The sequence below is a fragment of the Archocentrus centrarchus genome, chromosome 18 (assembly GCF_007364275.1).
Source record: "Archocentrus centrarchus isolate MPI-CPG fArcCen1 chromosome 18, fArcCen1, whole genome shotgun sequence".
Lineage (NCBI taxonomy): Eukaryota > Metazoa > Chordata > Actinopteri > Cichliformes > Cichlidae > Archocentrus > Archocentrus centrarchus.
In genome coordinates, this window is record NC_044363.1 from 535,717 (window position 1) to 553,535 (window position 17,819).

Consider the following 17,819-nt stretch of genomic DNA (forward strand, 5'->3'; position numbering starts at 1 on the left):
GTTGTGTAAGTGAGGATACATCCACTCGGAAGGGGTTTTCAATAAAATTAAACATGTCCTTATGTTCATTCACATCACAGCAGAAGCAGTTAAGAACAAATAAGAACTCTTTGGTCCATTTCTCTTGAAACTTTCTGTGCTTGTCTTGTATGCGTCGTACCTTTCGTTTTTTACTTGAAATATCCGTCACTGATGTGCTTTCTCACATCTGTTTTTCTGTCTGTGTTTGATTATAAATTGCCTCATTTTGGGTGCCGAATACATTGCGTTAGCTAGCTTGTAGAATCACTACTGCTGTGTAGCGCACTCTGCTGTCTTAGTGTGGCTGTGGCAGCGCCAGTTTCCACAGTATCCCCCATTTGGAACCAACTTTAATTGGAATGTAAAGCACATTATATGTTTCTGTAGCATGCTTTAAAAATGTATTGGCTGTGCTGGCGGATTGTTATAACCAGTCATGAGAGCCACCAATAAAGCCGCATGTAGCTTGGGAGCCGTGCAATGAGTATCTCTGAGCTACATAGTTCTCCTTTCTTCACTTGCTGATCAGGTTCACGAAGGACCTCCAGCTGTTTCCCAGTAAAGGTATAATAGTGGTTACAGGAAAAAGCGCTGCTGTTTTGGACGCTAGAAAAGCATTTCCTTTCGCTCCATCTGAGCTCACCATCTCGGTAACCGCTCCACCTCTTTGTGTTTCTGCACACAGACTGCACATAAAACAGCTGTTGCTGGTGTTGTGCTATGAGTGTTTTTGATGGGAAAGTTGAGGTTACTTGTGTAACCCTGGTTCTCAGAGTAGCATGAGTGAGATGTCTCACAATGGGATGCACCTCCCTGCCCATTCCTCAGAAGCATTTATTTCATTCCACCAATCCTGATTCACTGGTGATCGTGATGACCATGTCGGGTAGAGCCACCCACCCTTAAGAAGCTTACGGTACAACAGTTATTATTCAAGATAAGCGCCTCTTCTTGCTTCGCCCCAGCAAGAAGGGCTGTCTGGTGAGACATCTCACTCATGCTACTCTGAAAACCGCAGTTACACATGTAACCTCAAGTTCTCCAGGGTTCTAGCCTGAAATTTTTTTCAGCCTGGTGCCCACCCCTCGGTGGGGCTGCTTCTGGCCCCGCCCCCTACTTCCAACTGACGAATTGATGTAAAAAATGTAATACAATTTGGCCCTTTAAGTTACTTTTTTGACATTTCACTTTTCCCTCTTAATTGGAGGGGAAAACTCGCTTTTCCCTTAATTGACATCAATTTGCGGGCTGGAAGTATTGGCGGGGCCGGAAGTGGCCGCCGGGCCAGGAGTTTGAGACCCCTTCTCCCGTGATGGGGCCTATGTATGTAACTGGAAGTCTCTGAAGCCTAGGCAGTAATCACAGTAATCTTTGTGGGCATGTAGTTACATTTCTCGAGGTCTAAATCAGGCCTTATTCAACTGATAGTACGATAATTTGTGCATATAATCCAGAAGAGTTACACTTATATAGAATGCATTTAATGTGTCTCAGAGTGCTGTTTCTATCCACTAATGGGTTTGCAGAAATCACATTAAAAAACAGACACAACAAAAACATAATTAAGTAATTCAGTGTTTTATTGATCAGCTGCTAAAAGCACTTCCTACTTTCAAATATCAGTCACTATGTTGTAAGCAGAAACTATCACATTTTTAATGCAACAACAGGAAGTGACAGCATCTTGCTGGGAACTTTATGTTTTTGTTGAAGGCCTTTCACAGCTGGTGCTGAAAAGTAATGTTTGACTATGCATTTCTGAATACAAGTAGGGCTTCAACTATCGATTATTTTAGTAATAGAGTATTCTATCGATTACTCCATCAATTAATCAAGCAATCGGATAAGAAATAATTTTTTTCATATTAACAATTCATCTGCATGTTTTAACTTCCGTACTTCAGATGTTTTGCTGTGTGAAACAAACAGCAGTGGATGGAGCAGCTACAAAGTTCTCTTTTCTTCATGTTGCTGATCAGGTGGTTGATGAAGAACCTCCAGCTGTTTTTCAGTAAAGGTTTTAACGGTGGTTACAGGAACAAGTGCTGCTGCGTTGGACAATAGAAAAACATCTCCTTTCGCTCCACCTGAGCTCACCGTCTCAGTAACGGCTCCACGCGTGCGCACGCGCTCACACACACACACACACACACACACACACACACACACACACACACACACACACACATACGTACTTTGGCCACCTTAGGGGTCACCTGACACAACACCCCACCTTTGGGGATGCACCTATTTCTACATGGTTTAGAGAGAAACTGACAACTTTACCCCATGTAAATGAATGTGACAATTACAAAAATCACACTAGTTTTTTGATTAGAGCTTGTTTTGTCCAGTCTGATTTTTCACCCTGAGATTGGGGACATATGATATTTAAGCAACCTTAGGGGACTTGGGTCATACACAAATCTGACACAACTCATCTTTGGGGTCTTGTGCTTTGCAATTCAGAGAATCAATACCTTGAGCTTGGTCTTACCTCCCCAAAGAGGAATTATTTGAACTGCAGGGGACAAATATACCTGATATCATTTTAACTGAACTAACTGAATATATACAAAACGTGATGACAGTTTAATCTATTGTGACAGCCCAATGGCCCTTCTTTAAGACATGCATGGGTTTTTTTTTTTTTGTTTTGTTTTGTTTGTTTTTTATAGCTTACCCCCACATCCTGCCATGTGAAGACCAGTGGGATTCCATGGATTTGGCACTTCGAGTTCAGCCCCTGTATTGCTTGTCTTATGGGCCATACAAAAATACCAGTATAGGAGTTGAAAGAACTGTCCTTTACAGCATATTTCAGCCTGACATGTGGCATACTTATCCTCCTCACTCAGTAATTCCACAGGTAGTTTAACCTCATGTCAGGAACCCAGCCGGGAGAAACTGCCAGGACGAGGATTCCCTGAAGTGGAAAACCCTAAAACTAACCCTGGTGTAGTAAGTCAGACCAGCTGGCTAAACCTGGTGGATCTGGATGGCTGGCTGTTTGTTGTTGGAATTTTAGCACAAGTTGTTTGGAAGTGCTGGGCACACATTCTCGTTTTGAGCCTGCTTTGACTGGGAAACACAGATTGGAGGTTCTTTTTTGGGTCGCTTTGTTTGAACTGACTGAATTAGATTGTTTTTAATTCTGTATTTAAGGTTGTTAAGTCCTTATGTTACTTACATGCTTTGTCAGGTTTGTAAAATCTTACATCAGTAGGGAGACCTGGGTGGCACCTTACTTTAAAGCAAACCGTTGCACTATGACAAGTAAATGTTACACCCAAAAAGAAGGTGACATACATGCAGATACACTGAGAATAAGGTTTGAGGAGAATGCTCTTTGTTGCAGCCTCACTTGTCTTTTATTGACAAAAAGGCAAAACAAACTACAAAATAAACTGAGAAAAAGACAAAAGAAGCCTGTAAGCCAAAACAATTTGAACATGTGTGATGTAATAACTTACATAAACTTTGTTTTAAACATCAAGAAATCATTGTGATGCTTAACTGAACTTAGTTTAGAACATTAATACTATGAACATGGGAGACAGCAGAGATAGCAAAGTCCTTACTTAGAGGCTTGTCTGTCTTTTTAGGGTAGTGATCCTGTTTCTGACATAGTTTTTGACATCCGCCCATGTTCGATCCTTTAATGCCAGTGTTTCCGTTTGTAAAAACCCATGCAGTCGCTCTTGCCTAGAACCATGAATGTTCTGATGAACTTCATCAGGTGTTTCTCAACCGCATTCACTTCTCCTACGTCCATTTGTGTCTGGGCTTTTCTACTCATTCTGTAAAGAAGAAAATAAATGCAGCTTTATATAATAAATCTGTAACACATGCAGATAAAGCCATTATCAATAAACACAGAATTACAGATGTAACCATAAAATTGGCCAATAAAAATGGGATCTATTGTATTGGAATATCATGGTATTGACAGTAATCTCAAAGAAACGTTATTTCAGGGAGAAAGAGGAACATTTATCCAGAGAAAGTATTTTGCGGGTGATTGCCAAAGTGTGGATGAACTGTATGTCACCCTGAGATGACAGCTGTAGGGCCAGATTTACTTTGAGCATGTGCTTACAGTCATAGCATTAGTGCAGCTTTGTGGACACAGGGCAGATAAAGAGGAAAACAACATAAAGCATCAAGTGACCCACTATATAAATGGTAAATGGACTAGTTCTTATATAGCGCTTTTCTACTCTGAGCACTCAAAGCGCTTATACAACACGTTTTACATTTACCCATTCACACCCATTCGTACAAGCACTTCCCTATGTAACTAAGCTAAGGGCTTTTATTTTTTAATTGTCTAACATTCACACACATTCATACTCCAACGCTTGCGAGAGCAACTTATACTTTCAATTCCTGGCTGCAATTCCTTTTCCTGGCTGCCCGGAGCAGCCAGATTTTGAACCACCAACCTTCAACCTAGGTGACCTGCTCTACTTCCCGAGCCTCAGCCACACACAACCAATTAGTGCACAATGGACAAAAACAGGCGCTGTATTAGAATTCAGTCCAGCACAAAAACTCATTTTATCAGTTCAACAGATTGACCCTCTAACCAAAGGTGATCACCGCCAATTAACCTGTTACCTGCTCTTAATTGCAGTGAACAGCTGGTTAACACTGATCATATCACGGCTTAGATGTCAGAGCAAGCGTAATTTGAATTATGGTAATTACACGAATGTTTCTCCAATCTGAAACATCCAAACGTTTTCTGAAAGCTGAGAAATTGTGCTTCACCCAACATAGGCTTATTAAAGTAATTGTTGCTGAAAGTCTGTGAACGGCAAGACACTATACTGTTTTTGTACCAAGCACAAATACTAATACATAAAGTGGTCCATACAACTGGGGACACTCAACACTGGACACACACACACACAAAGTCCATGATCTAAAATGGGGACGTTTGTGTGATTGGACCACTTTGTCATCCATATTTAGAAGTCTATAATATCAGATCATGTCAGGATATTGCTTCGTGGGCACGAGAAACCCACTGGGTTACAACATGCACTCATACATCCACTGATCAGGTGGTGACCTCAGCATAAACCAAAGGACAAAACAAAATGATCAACTATGATCCATAAGTTACAATTAACAGCATTCAACTTGAACACTGAAGAATTCATACATTCAGAAGCAGGCCAAGGACTGTGCTGCTAGAACAGGTAATAATTGTACTAGTTTTGTATCCTGAGGCGTTTGCCACATGGATGATTTCTGTAGTTCAGATGTCTGAATCTCTGCTATGAATATGAATAAGAGGACAATGACTGCCCTGTACTGAGAATGTGTTTTGTTGGCATCTGACCGAAGTATACATAAGTACATAAACTGTTTGTCTTTGTAGTTGCAATGTCACGTACCTTATTTGCAGTGGTACCAAGTGTGAGACAGGAAGTAGTGACTGGTCGGTGGCGCTTGAGACATCAGCCATGTCATGTCCACATTTGAAGCAGAAACCTGCAGTTCAACAAAGGGATAACATGAAGACACACTCCTACCAAAAACCAGTAAAGACGTACACATGATTAAAGTCTCATCGATCGGTTCTGTAAAGGATGCTCTGTGACTAGTGAGTGAAGGTAGCCTAAAATGACAGCATACTGTAAGCTCCAAACATCAAAAGAAAGATGCACTATAATGTGAACACTATACTGTTTTTGTACCAAGCATAAATGACAGCTGACATGCTCCTGTTAGGGGCTCGACACATGGGGAGTGACGTCGCTCGATCTCCATTCATTACCTCCACCAAGGAGGTTATGTTTTCGGTCGCGTTGGTTTGTTTGTCTGTCTGTTTGTCAGCAGGATTACTCCAAAAGTTATGAATGGATTTCGCTGAAATTTTGTGGAGTGGTTGGAAATGACAAGAGGAAGAAGTGATTAAATTTTGGCGGTGATCCGGATCACGATCTGGATCCAGGAATTTTTTTAAAGATTCTTCACTATTGCGGGATACAGGCAGAGCCTTCCCCTTTAAGAATGTAGCCTTATGGGAAATGTATTTCAAGGCACAGGTTGTATGTTGTAGGCTGAGAGACACCGCCCACTTTTCTCTGCTCCGTGTATGTGTGTGTATGCGGGCTAGCGCGGTAGACAAGCACGAGGGAAAAAGTGTGTTCGGTGGCGGTGGAAAAAGGAATAAAAGTTCTGTTGCTAAAATCCTTCGACTTGCTGCATTTCTCCGCCTTGCTGAAGCTGACCCACATGGATGAGCAAGATAGTTACCAGCCACGAGCCAAGCGAAGTAGAAACCAGAGGTCTCCCTACTACGGTTGGGAGCCGCGATCTGGTCGAGGTAACACACTATTGCGGCATAGGGGGTTATTGTTGTCTGGGAAAGATGAAAGATTATTTCACAGTATTCAGATACACGTATTGCAGCGTCAGTGACCCTATGGTCTTGGCGGAGGTTTGTGCTCTCTGAGTGCTTCTAGTTTCCTATGGAACTTGTGTGATGAGGCGGCAATCGCTTGGCACAATTTCCATAGGAAATGAATGGAGTGGGAGCGACGTCACTCCCCGTGTGTCGAGCCCCTTAGAGTTAAACATGCTGAAACACTAATCCATAAAGCGGTCCATACAACCGGGGAAACTCGACACACACATACAAAGTTGATGATCCAAAATGGGGACTTCTGTGTGACTGAACTGCTTTATCAAAAATGAATAATCCTGTCCATACAACCGGGGACACTCGACACACACACACACAAAGTCCATGATCCAAAATGGGGACGTCTGTGTGACTGAACTGCTTTATCAAAAATGAATAATCCTGTCCATACAACCGGGGACACTCGACACACACACACACAAAGTCCATGATCCAAAATGGGGACGTCTGTGTGACTGAACTGCTTTATCAAAAATGAATAATGCTGTCCATACAACCGGGGACACTCGACACACACACACAAAGTCCATGATCCAAAATGGGGATGTCTGTGTGACTGAACTGCTTTATCAAAAATGAATAATCCTGTCCATACAACCGGGGACACTCGACACACACACACACAAAGTCCATGATCCAAAATGGGGACGTTTGTGTGATTGGACCTCGTTGCCATCCATATTTAAAAGTCTATAATATCAGATCATGTCAGGATATTGCTACGTGGGCACGAGAAACCCACTGGGTTACAACATGCACTCATACATCCACTGATCAGGTGGTGACCTCAGCATAAACCAAAGGACAAAACAAAATGATCAACTATGATCCATAAGTTACAATTAACAGCATTCAACTTGAACACTGAAGAATTCATACATTCAGAAGCAGGCCAAGGACTGTGCTGCTAGAACAGGTAATAATTGTACTAGTTTTGTATCCTGAGGCGTTTGCCACATGGATGATTTCTGTAGTTCAGATGTCTGAATCTCTGCTATGAATATGAATAAGAGGACAATGACTGCCCTGTACTAAGAATGTGTTTTGTTGGCATCTGACCGAAGTATATATAAGTACATAAACTGTTTGTCTTTGTAGTTGCAATGTCACGTACCTTATTTGCAGTGGAGGGCAGTGGTATCAAGTGTGAGACAGAAAGTAGTGACTGGTCGGTGGCGTTTGAGACATCAGCCATGTCATGTCCACATTTGAAGCAGAAACCTGCAGTTCAACAAAGGGATAACATGAAGACACACTCCTACCAAAAACCAGTAAAGACGTACACATGATTAAAGTCTCATCGATCAGTTCTGTAAAAGATGCTCTGTGACTAGTGAGTGAAGGTAGCCTAAAATGACAGCATACTGCAGGGGTCTTCAACTCCAGGCCTCGAGAGCCGGTGTCCTGCAGGTTTTAGATGTGTCTCTGCTTCAACACATCTGAGTCAAATATAGAAGTCATTAGCAGGACTCTGGAGAACTTGACTGCATACTGAGGAGGTAATTCAGCCATTTGATTCAGGTGTGTTGGATCAGGGACACATCTAAAACCTGCAGGACACCAGCTCTCGAGGCCTGGAGTTGAAGACCCCTGGCATACTGTAAGCTCCAAACATCAAAAGAAAGATGCACTATAATGTGAACACTATACTGTTTTTGTACCAAGCATAAATGACAGCTGACATGCTCCTGTTAGGGGCTCGACACACGGGGAGTGACGTCGCTCACTCCCCGTGTGTCGAGCCCCTTAGAGTTAAACATGCTCAAACACTAAGCCATAAAGCAGTCCATACAACGGGACACTCGACACACACACACACACAAAGCCCATGATCCAAAATCGGGATGTTTACATGATTGGGCCGCTCTATCAAAAATGAATAATCCTGTCCATACAACGGGACACTCGACACACACACACACAAAGTCCATGATCCAAAATGGGGACGTTTGTGTGACTGAACTGCTTTATCAAAAATGAATAATCCTGTCCATACAACCGGGGACACTCGACACACACACACAAAGTCCATGATCCAAAATGGGGACGTTTGTGTGACTGAACCTCTTTGCCATCCATATTCAGAAGTCTATAATATCAGATCATGTCAGGATATTGCTACGTGGGCACGAGAAACCCACTGGGTTACAACGTGCACTCATACATTCACTGTTCAGGCGGTGACCTCAGCATAAACTAAGGGACAAAACAAAATGATCAACTATGATCCATAAGTTACAATTAACAGCATTCAACTTGAACACTGAAGAATTCATACATTCAGAAGCAGGCCAAGAACTGTGCTGCTAGAAGAGGTAATAATTGTACTAGTTTTGTATCCTGAGGCGTTTGCCACATGGATGATTTCTGTAGTTCAGATGTCTGAATTTCTGCTATGAATATGAATAAGAGGACAATAACTACGCTGTACTGAGAATGTATTTTGTTGGCATCTGACCAAAGTATATGTAAGTACATAAACTGTTTGTCTTTGTAGTTGCAATGTCACGTACCTTATTTGCAGTGGAGGGCAGTGGTATCAAGTGCGAGGCAGGAAGTAGTGACTGGTCGGTGGCGCCTGAGACATCAGCAATGTCATGTCCACATTTGAAGCAGAAACCTGCAGTTCAACAAAGGGATAGCATGAAGACACACTCCTACCAAAAACCAGTAAAGACGTACACATGATTAAAGTCTCATCGATCGGTTCTGTAAAGGATGCTCTGTGACTACGTGAGTGAAGGTACCCTAAAATGACAGCATACTGTAAGCTCCAAACATCAAAAGAAAGATGCACTATAATGTGAACACTATACTGTTTTTGTACCAAGCATAAATGACAGCTGACACGTTCTTGTTAGGGGCTCGACACACGGGGAGTGACGTCGCTCGCTCTCCATTCATTTACTATGGAACTTGTGCCAAGCAATTGTCGCCTCATCACACAAGTTCCATAGGAAATGAATGGAGCGGGCGCGATGTCACTCCCTGTGTGTCAAGCCCCTTAGTGTTTCCAAGATGGTGCAATCAGGGTCTTGTGTGGCGCTGAGCACCTGTGGAGCAAATACTGGTAGGGATATTTCCCTTCTAATCATGCCCCGTGATTGGTAGGGACATAACAGACGTCATTTGATGTTTCACGGGAGGTGCAGGTCAGGTTACAGTGTAGATTTCCCGCTTGATAATTAATGGTAATTAACACAATGCTCAAGCATAAGTGCTGGCATTGTTGCCAGCCACTTACGTAACGTTTTAAGGCCGCAAAGACAGTTGCACAATAAATCAGGGCTAATATGGAAAGTGACTAAATCATTTTAATAATAATCGGGGGTTTTTGTCGATTATAATGTGTTTGTGATCGTTTGGAGTCAATATTGCTATTAAAATCAAATTTCACATTTCCTTGAATGTGGCCTGCTAACACCCCTGGGTGTACACTATGGCTGCTGGTGTCGCTAGGTTCACGTTTCTCAGAGTCACCAACAACAAGAGTTTGTTCCTCGGTGGGTGTGTTGCCAAGTGTAGAAAACGGATAGAGAATGGGTTAGTCACCCAGCCAGCCTGCTTTCCCAGCTGCTCAGGATCTGCTGGGGAAGCTAACAGTGTTTAAGCTACCTTGGTCTTCACCGACTACAGGGGCCTCACTAGCTACCGAATTTTTCAGAGTGCTGAGCTGAGTCTCCAATTTACTGAGCCTGGCCTTCGAAGCTACATGTATTACAAGTATCTTTTCTTGTAAAGGAGGCCGTGGAGTAACTAAACATCTGACACAGAGCAGGAAAGTGCAGGAGGGACGGGAGAAGAAGCTATGCTGCTAGTGACTTGGCTAAGAGCTAAGCTAAGCTCACTTCCCAAAAACCACACTGAGTGAAAATGTGAATATAATTAACAGGTAATTCAGCAAAGAATATCAGGTAAAAATTATTTATAACTCGTTAAATTTAATTGAACAAAATCAAAATGACTTCAATAATTATTTCAAACACAATTACCTGTCATTGTTCAGCTGTAGTCCGTGTTGTAGTGCTGTGGTGTGTCCCGATCTTCTGGATCAAACCACGTATGGGAGGAGGGGGGTGGATGGCATGATGTCTATATTTTTTTTTAAATATTTGTATAAGATTCATTGACTTTAAATATTATGAATTAATAATGCATATTAAAACACATTATGCTAAAAAAGAAAAAAAAGAAAGTAGGACATTTAAAAAAAAAAAATGCATTCATGGTGGAGCTTGTCTTTTCCTTGATGGAACCAATCACAAGCTCCAGTCTTGGAGTTGCCTGCTAAGTTTCTCCCAGGCCTGAAGCCAGTCTATTAGGATTACCGAAGAGGATTCAGCAGCACACTTCTGACGTTGCTGTTTTTTGGATTAATTTTTATGAAGCCTTGAAGTTTTTCTGCAAATAAACGCCTACACAGAAAGGATTATGATATTAATTTGAAGCAGAAACAGAACTTTAAAGGGATTTTCAGCACCAGCATTGTTCAAGACATGACATCATCAAACAGTAAGTTGTTAATATGCAAGATATGTGTTAGCTTATGTTATGTAGAAGTGCTGCTCTATTGACTGTTTATATGGAGTGGACATTATGTACTTTAATTCTACATGATGTCTATTTTTTTTTTTTTTAACATAAATCTTGCCACATATTTAATAACTGGGTGCTATGCCAGTCTAATGAAATCATTTTTATCAAAATCAGTCATTGAACAGTTGGCATACTGCGCATTTGTGACATTGAGCTTTTAAGGGTCATGACTGCTGTTTGTGGTCTTGACGTGTGCCATGTCAGTATCTCAGAAAATTAGAATATTAACACCAATACAAAAAAGGATTTTTAGAAATGTTGGCCAACTGAAATGTATGAACATGAAAAGTATGAGCATGTACAACATGCAACACTTAGTTGGGGCTCCTTTTGTCTGGATTACTGCAGCAATGCGGCCTGGCATGGAGTCGATCAGTCTGTGGCACTGCTCAGGTGTTATGAGAGCCCAGGTTGCTCTGATAGTGGCCTTCAGCTCTTCTGAATTGTTGGGTCTGGCGTATCACATCTTCCTCTTCACAATTGCCCATAGATGGGGTTAAGCGAATGGGGTTAAGTTTAGGCAAGTTTACTGGCCAATTAAGAGCAGGGATACCATGGTCCTTAAAGCAGGTACTGGTAGCTTTGGCACTGTGTGCAGGTGCCAAGTCCTGTTGGAAAATGAAATCTGCATCTCCATAAAGTTGGTCAGCAGCAGGAAGCACGAAGTGCTCTAAAACTTCCTGGTAGACGGCTGCATTGACCTTTGACCTCAGAAAACACAGTGGACCAACAGCAGCAGATGACATGGCACCCCAAACCATCACTGACTGTGGAAACTTTACACTGGACCACAAACAACATGGATTCTGTGCCTCTCTTCTCTTCCTCCAGACTCTGGGACCTTGATTTCCAAAGGAAATGCAACATTGACTTTGATCAGAGAACATAACTTTGGAGCACTCAGCAGCAGTCCAGTCCTTTTTGTCTTTAGCCCAGGCGAGAGGCTTCTGACGCCGTCTCTTGTTCAAGAGTGGCTTGACACGAGGACTGCGACAGCTGAAACCCATGTCTGCATACGTCTGTGTGTGGTGGTTCTTGAAGCACTGACTCCAGCTGCAGTCCACTCTTTGTGAATCTCCCCCTCATTTTTGAATGGGTTTGTTCCACAATCCTCTCCAGGGTGCGGTTATCACTGTTGCTTATACACTTTTTTTCTTCCACATTTTTTCCTTCCCTTCGTTTCTCTATTAATGTGCTTGTACACAGAGCTTTGTGAACAGCCAGCCTCTTTAGCAATGACCTTTTGTGTCTTGCCCTCCTTGTGCAAAGTGTCAAAGGTCATCTTTTGGACAACTGTCAAGTCAGCAGTCTTCCCCATGATTGTGTAGCTTACAGAATTAGACTGAGAGACCATTTAAAGGCCTTTGCAGGTGTTTTGAGTTAATTAGCTGTTTGGAGTATGGCACCAGGTGTTTTCAATATTGAACTTTTTCATAATATTGAATACTGAATTTGTTTTTTGTTTTTTTATTAATTGTCAGTTATAATAATCAAAATTAAAAGAAACAAACATTTGAAAAATATCCGTCTGTGAAATGAATGAATATAACATACAAATTTTACTTTTTGAATGGAACTACTGAAATAAATCAACTTTTTCATGATATTTTAATTTTATGATCACCACCTGTATATCAGTAGCTTCACTTTGACACTCCAGGGTTCTAGCTAGCAGTTGATCACCTAGCAGTGCACAATGCTGATGCTGTCCTGCGCTGGGCTGGGCTGAGAATTTCTCCAGTTAGATATCAGGATTATTCTATTCCTGCAATTAGCAGGAATAGTTAATAATTAATAGTTAATTTAAAATGTAATTATTGTAAACTTACCTTGAGATCTGAACTTGCTGAGCTCCAGGCAGCTTGGAATTCAGGATTTTTAAATGTCACTCAAATTAGAGTTTTTACTCAGAAACTCTTAGGGGAAAAATTTTTCTTTGTCTTTAATGAGTTTTCTGACATGTTACGGGTGCCTGCCGTTTAGTTTCTCTCTCTCTCTCTCTCTCTCTCCCTCCCGCAGGGGCGTCTCCTCCTAATCAGGGCTGCAGGATAAAGGGAGGCAATGTAGGAGGTGGCAGGAGAGAGGAGTGTGGTGGCGAAGCAGTCTGCGGAGTTGGTGGTTTGAGCAGCTGTAGAGTCGTGTGTCTGTGGGTTGACTGCAGACGTACTCCGGGGTTCTGGAGGTGTTAGGGTGGTTGCTTTGGCGGCCAGGGGCCAGTGTGCTCCACACGTTCCTGTTTTTTTTCTGGTCCCCTAACAAGTTTGTGGCGTCTCCCGTTTGGAGATTGTTTTGTGTTTTTCCCTTGTAGGTTTCTCATCTCCCGTTTGGAGATTGTTTTGAGTTGTAGTGGTTTTCAGTTTATTTCGCTTAAATAAACTTTATTTATTCGGGGGAGGCCCCCACCCATAAAAATAAACACCACATAGGCAGGTAAACACCGTCCCTAGGCTCTGGAGAGGGCATCGGCCACCACATTGTCACACCCTTTCTTGTGTTTTACAAGAGGGCCCACCTCATCAACCGCTGGTTATGGTTGTACATGCGGGATAAAAAAACCAACGGGTTGTGGTCGGTATGCACTACGACAGGTTGTGGGGTGGAACCAACATACACCTCGAATTGTTGTAATGCTAACAGCAGGGCAAGAGTTTCCTTCTCGATGGTAGAATACCTGGCTTGGTGTTTATTAAACTTCCGCGAAAAGTAGCAAACAGGATGACTAATCCCATGCTCATCATCCTGCAGCAGCACAGCACCGACACCCACGTCACTAGCATCCACCTCGAGTTCAAAGGGCTTGGCGAAATCAGGGGCGGCTAAGTCAGGTGAGTTAGATAAAAGAGTTTTAACGCTCTCAAAGGCGTGCTGGCAGCTGTCATCCCACAGGAATGATCGCTTCGGGCTGCACAGGCGGGTGAGCGGAGCAACCACCTGTGAGAAGTTTCTACAGAAGCCTCTGTAGTAACTAGCCATGCCTAAAAACCTCCGCAACTCGCGCGTAGTGTTCGGCACTGGGAATGCGAGAATGGCAACCACTTTACCGTCCAGGGGGCGCACTTGTCCCCGCCCGACCACCTTGCCTAGGTAGGTTATGGTGGCTTTGCCAAACTCACACTTTGTGAAGTTGAGTGTTAGAGAAGCATCTGTTAAGCGCTGGAATACTCTTTCGAGGATTGAACGTGTGGAGCACACTGGCCCCTGGCCGCCAAAGCAACCATTCTAACACCTCCAGAACCCCGGAGGACGTCTGCAGTCAACCCACAGACACACGACTCTACAGCTGCTCAAACCACCAACTCCGCAGACTGCTTCGCCACCACACTCCTCTCTCCCCGTGCCGCCTCCTACATTGCCTCCCTTTATCCTGCAGCCCTGATTAGGAGGAGACACCCCTGCGGGAGGGAGAGAGAGAGAGAGAGACAAACAAAACGGCAGGCAGCCGTAGCAGGCATCACATAGCACACTTGGTACAAATCTACATAGTAAACAATCTATTAAAAAAAATCTAGTATGTATGCCTCTTTGTATTTTTTACTTTTTTTAACATATCCTGTGATTAGGAAGCTGGTAAAGCTGACTACTTTCTTGTACCTTTCATTTGAAAATGAAGGATTTTGGACATATTTGTAGACAACACTAACACTGATTATTTTGTATTTGGCAATTATAAAATTTTTAATGGTATGCTCTTTTTTTATATACAAGCCCTCTATTTTTTTGTTTAAATAACCTAAAAAAAAAAAAAAACCCTCAAACAAATCTTGGAATATAGAAATTGAACCCTAATTTTCAATACTGTTACTATAAAATACAATATTCAATATATATAACAAATTAATAAAGTAAATTTTAATAGCCAGCAAATAATAAAGAACGCTATGCTCAATTTGTATGTTAACCCTAGCTAAATGCTAACTTAGCTAAATGCTAACTTTGTTGCTTGTGATGAAATTCCTAATAAATGAAAGTAGTCTACTGGCATTCAGTTGAACACACAAACTAAAGTTACTAATTGATACACATCTATTATATATTAGATTGCATTTTGCCTGACTGACAGCCTTTAAAGCAACAGATTTGTTATATTTAACAAAAAAAGAGGAGGTACACATTTTTGACAGAAAAATTATAGTCATATTGGGGACATGTTCTATATGTATGTTAACCCTAGCTGAATGCTAACTTAGCTAAATGCTAACTTAGCTAAATGCTAATGTTATTGTTTGTGATACAGTTCCTAAGAAATAAAAGTAGTCCGCTAGTTTTCGATTGTACACTCAAAGTTACAAATAAATTCAAATCTATTATATATTAGATTGTATTTTCCTTGACTGACAACTTTTAAAACTACAGGTTTGTTATATTTTACCAAAGGAGGAGGTACACATTTTTGTCAGAAAATTTATAGTCAAATCGGGGACATGAATTATGTAGTTCCATACACTTCCACAAGGGGCACTGTGTCAGATTATACACAAATTGAGTGGGGGGGTAGTGAGGGGTGGGGGGGTGTACACACTTTTACACAAAGAATCTGAAAAAAGTCACTTTTTGGGACAATGGAGATTTTAAGAGCGAAATGCATGTTGGAGCTTGTAGAATACGATTATAATGGAATCAGATTGGGGACGGTGATTTTTGTCCCCAATTGGAAAGCCGTCCCCAATCAACTGGTGTGTATTCTGAAAAATGTCCCCTATTTTAGTCTAAGTCAACACACACACACACACACACACACACACACACACACACACACACACAGCAGAGGGCAATGGAGATGTGGAAAAAATTGTTAGCAATGAGTTAAAGGGTTATTTTTTCCAAATGATGGAAATCCATTGCAGTAACAGAGAGGATGAAATGCTCCATTTATACGGAGACACCCGAGCTGCAGAGTTAAAAAAAACATCGAAACAAGAAATTTGTTCGAGGATTTTTAATTATCAAATTATTTGAGTGACTCAAGGAATCATTGCAGCCCTAAAATTTGGGTTAAATTTTCAATTTGTGTATGAAAATACATGAACTTTGGTATTTACCTTTAATTATGGGATTTTTTTTTTTGTTGAATAGGAAGCCTGAAATTTTCATTTGATCTTCATTTTTCCTCTTACTTCTCCTGGTGTTCATGCCAGTTGTCATTTCGATTTCTGGAGCCCGCGAAATCAAGCGAGGGCACGACCACAGTGAGATCACACACGCACATTGTGAATGGAACTGCCTGTGCCCTGAGGTAGATTGCAAATAGCAATCTACCTCTTCCTGCTCTTGTCGGAGACGGTCGCACTATCTCTCTCTCCCTGCCCTCCCCATCTCTCCGCTTGCTGCTTGCTGTGAGAGCGTCTTTTACACACTGTCCGAATAAGAACAAGATTGAACCATGGATCTGGCAAACTGGGCATTCTCCATCATTGATCGAATTTTTTCCACTATGAGATCCGGGACAGGGGAGCCTGCGTGTCCGAGTGGAACAGACCCAGTTGGATACGTCATCGACTCTTGGAGCTCGTGGAGACCTGTGTGCTTCTCGGCCCTTGGAGTGGAAGACGTGGAAGACGCCTACATATTCGGCTTCTTGGTAGCAGTATCTTCTCTGTTTGGGCTCGGTGGATACCTGCTTTACTGGCAAATTAAGAAAATCTGGACGGCGGTTCGACATCTGCAGAGGCTGCCGACCCAGGTGGAGGGGCTGAGCAGAGCCGTACAAACTCAGACTCAAAGCCTGGTGGACCTGAGCCGCAAGATTAGCGAGCTCGCAGGCGAGAGGGGTTAGATCAGGAGATATAGTTCGGTTCTGCACAGTGAGGACGGCAATCAACGAATTTGGAATATTGGATTTTCGAATGGTTTCCCAGTAAGACTGAAGGCTGTTGGAAAAACAAGCAGCCTGTTCCAAAACAACATTTGTTATCAGGAATTCGGCTTCCCTGCCAGCCTTGGGTTGGCAACCATATCTCTCTCCAGGGCTCTGTGTGCGGCTGCTCTCTCCCCCACTCCGCGTTGTGATTTGTGAAGCTGGGTCTGGTGTATCACGGCCGCTGATGAAATTCCACCGCTATCAGCGAACTGTTTTGGCTGGATCATGGCATCTGGCTCCACAATGCCCCCACCTCTCGTCTCCGTCTGCATCCCCTCCTGACCTGACCTCACCTACCGCTGCTGTCCTTGCTTTACATGTGCAAATGCTTTGCTAAGGTGGTTTTTTTGGACCCTGGTGCAGTGCTCTTTTGAGCACTGTACCAGATGACTTTTTTTTTAACCTAACTTCCCCATGATGTGTTTTCTCCTCCTGCCAAAGGTAGCGCCGCAAGTAAACGGCTGCATGACCCAAGGACACATATCCCCCTATGTGTGTTGTGTTTGTGTATTTGGATGGTGTTCTGTAACTGCAATTTCCAATGTGTGAACTTGTTCACCCACATGGCAATAAAACTTCATTCATTCATTCGGAATGATAAAGGCCCAAGCGTCGATAATACAAGCAATCTAGCCTGGGAGGAGTCCGCAGGGTGAGCTCCTGTTTGCTAATTGCAGAGACAGCAGAGTTCCAAAAGTGAAGCGGTGAAATCCTCAGCCCACCACGAGGGCACCTCAGCAAGGTGCAGCGCCTGGTGATCAATCGCTAGCTAGAACACTGATTCTCATTCCTAGCATTCGTTTCGATGTCTCACTATGGGAAATGGAGACTCCCGTATTGCCAGACAAGCTTATCTCCAGCAATCGCCAGCAAAATATCAAGTAGTCCACCTATCCAAGTGAGGAC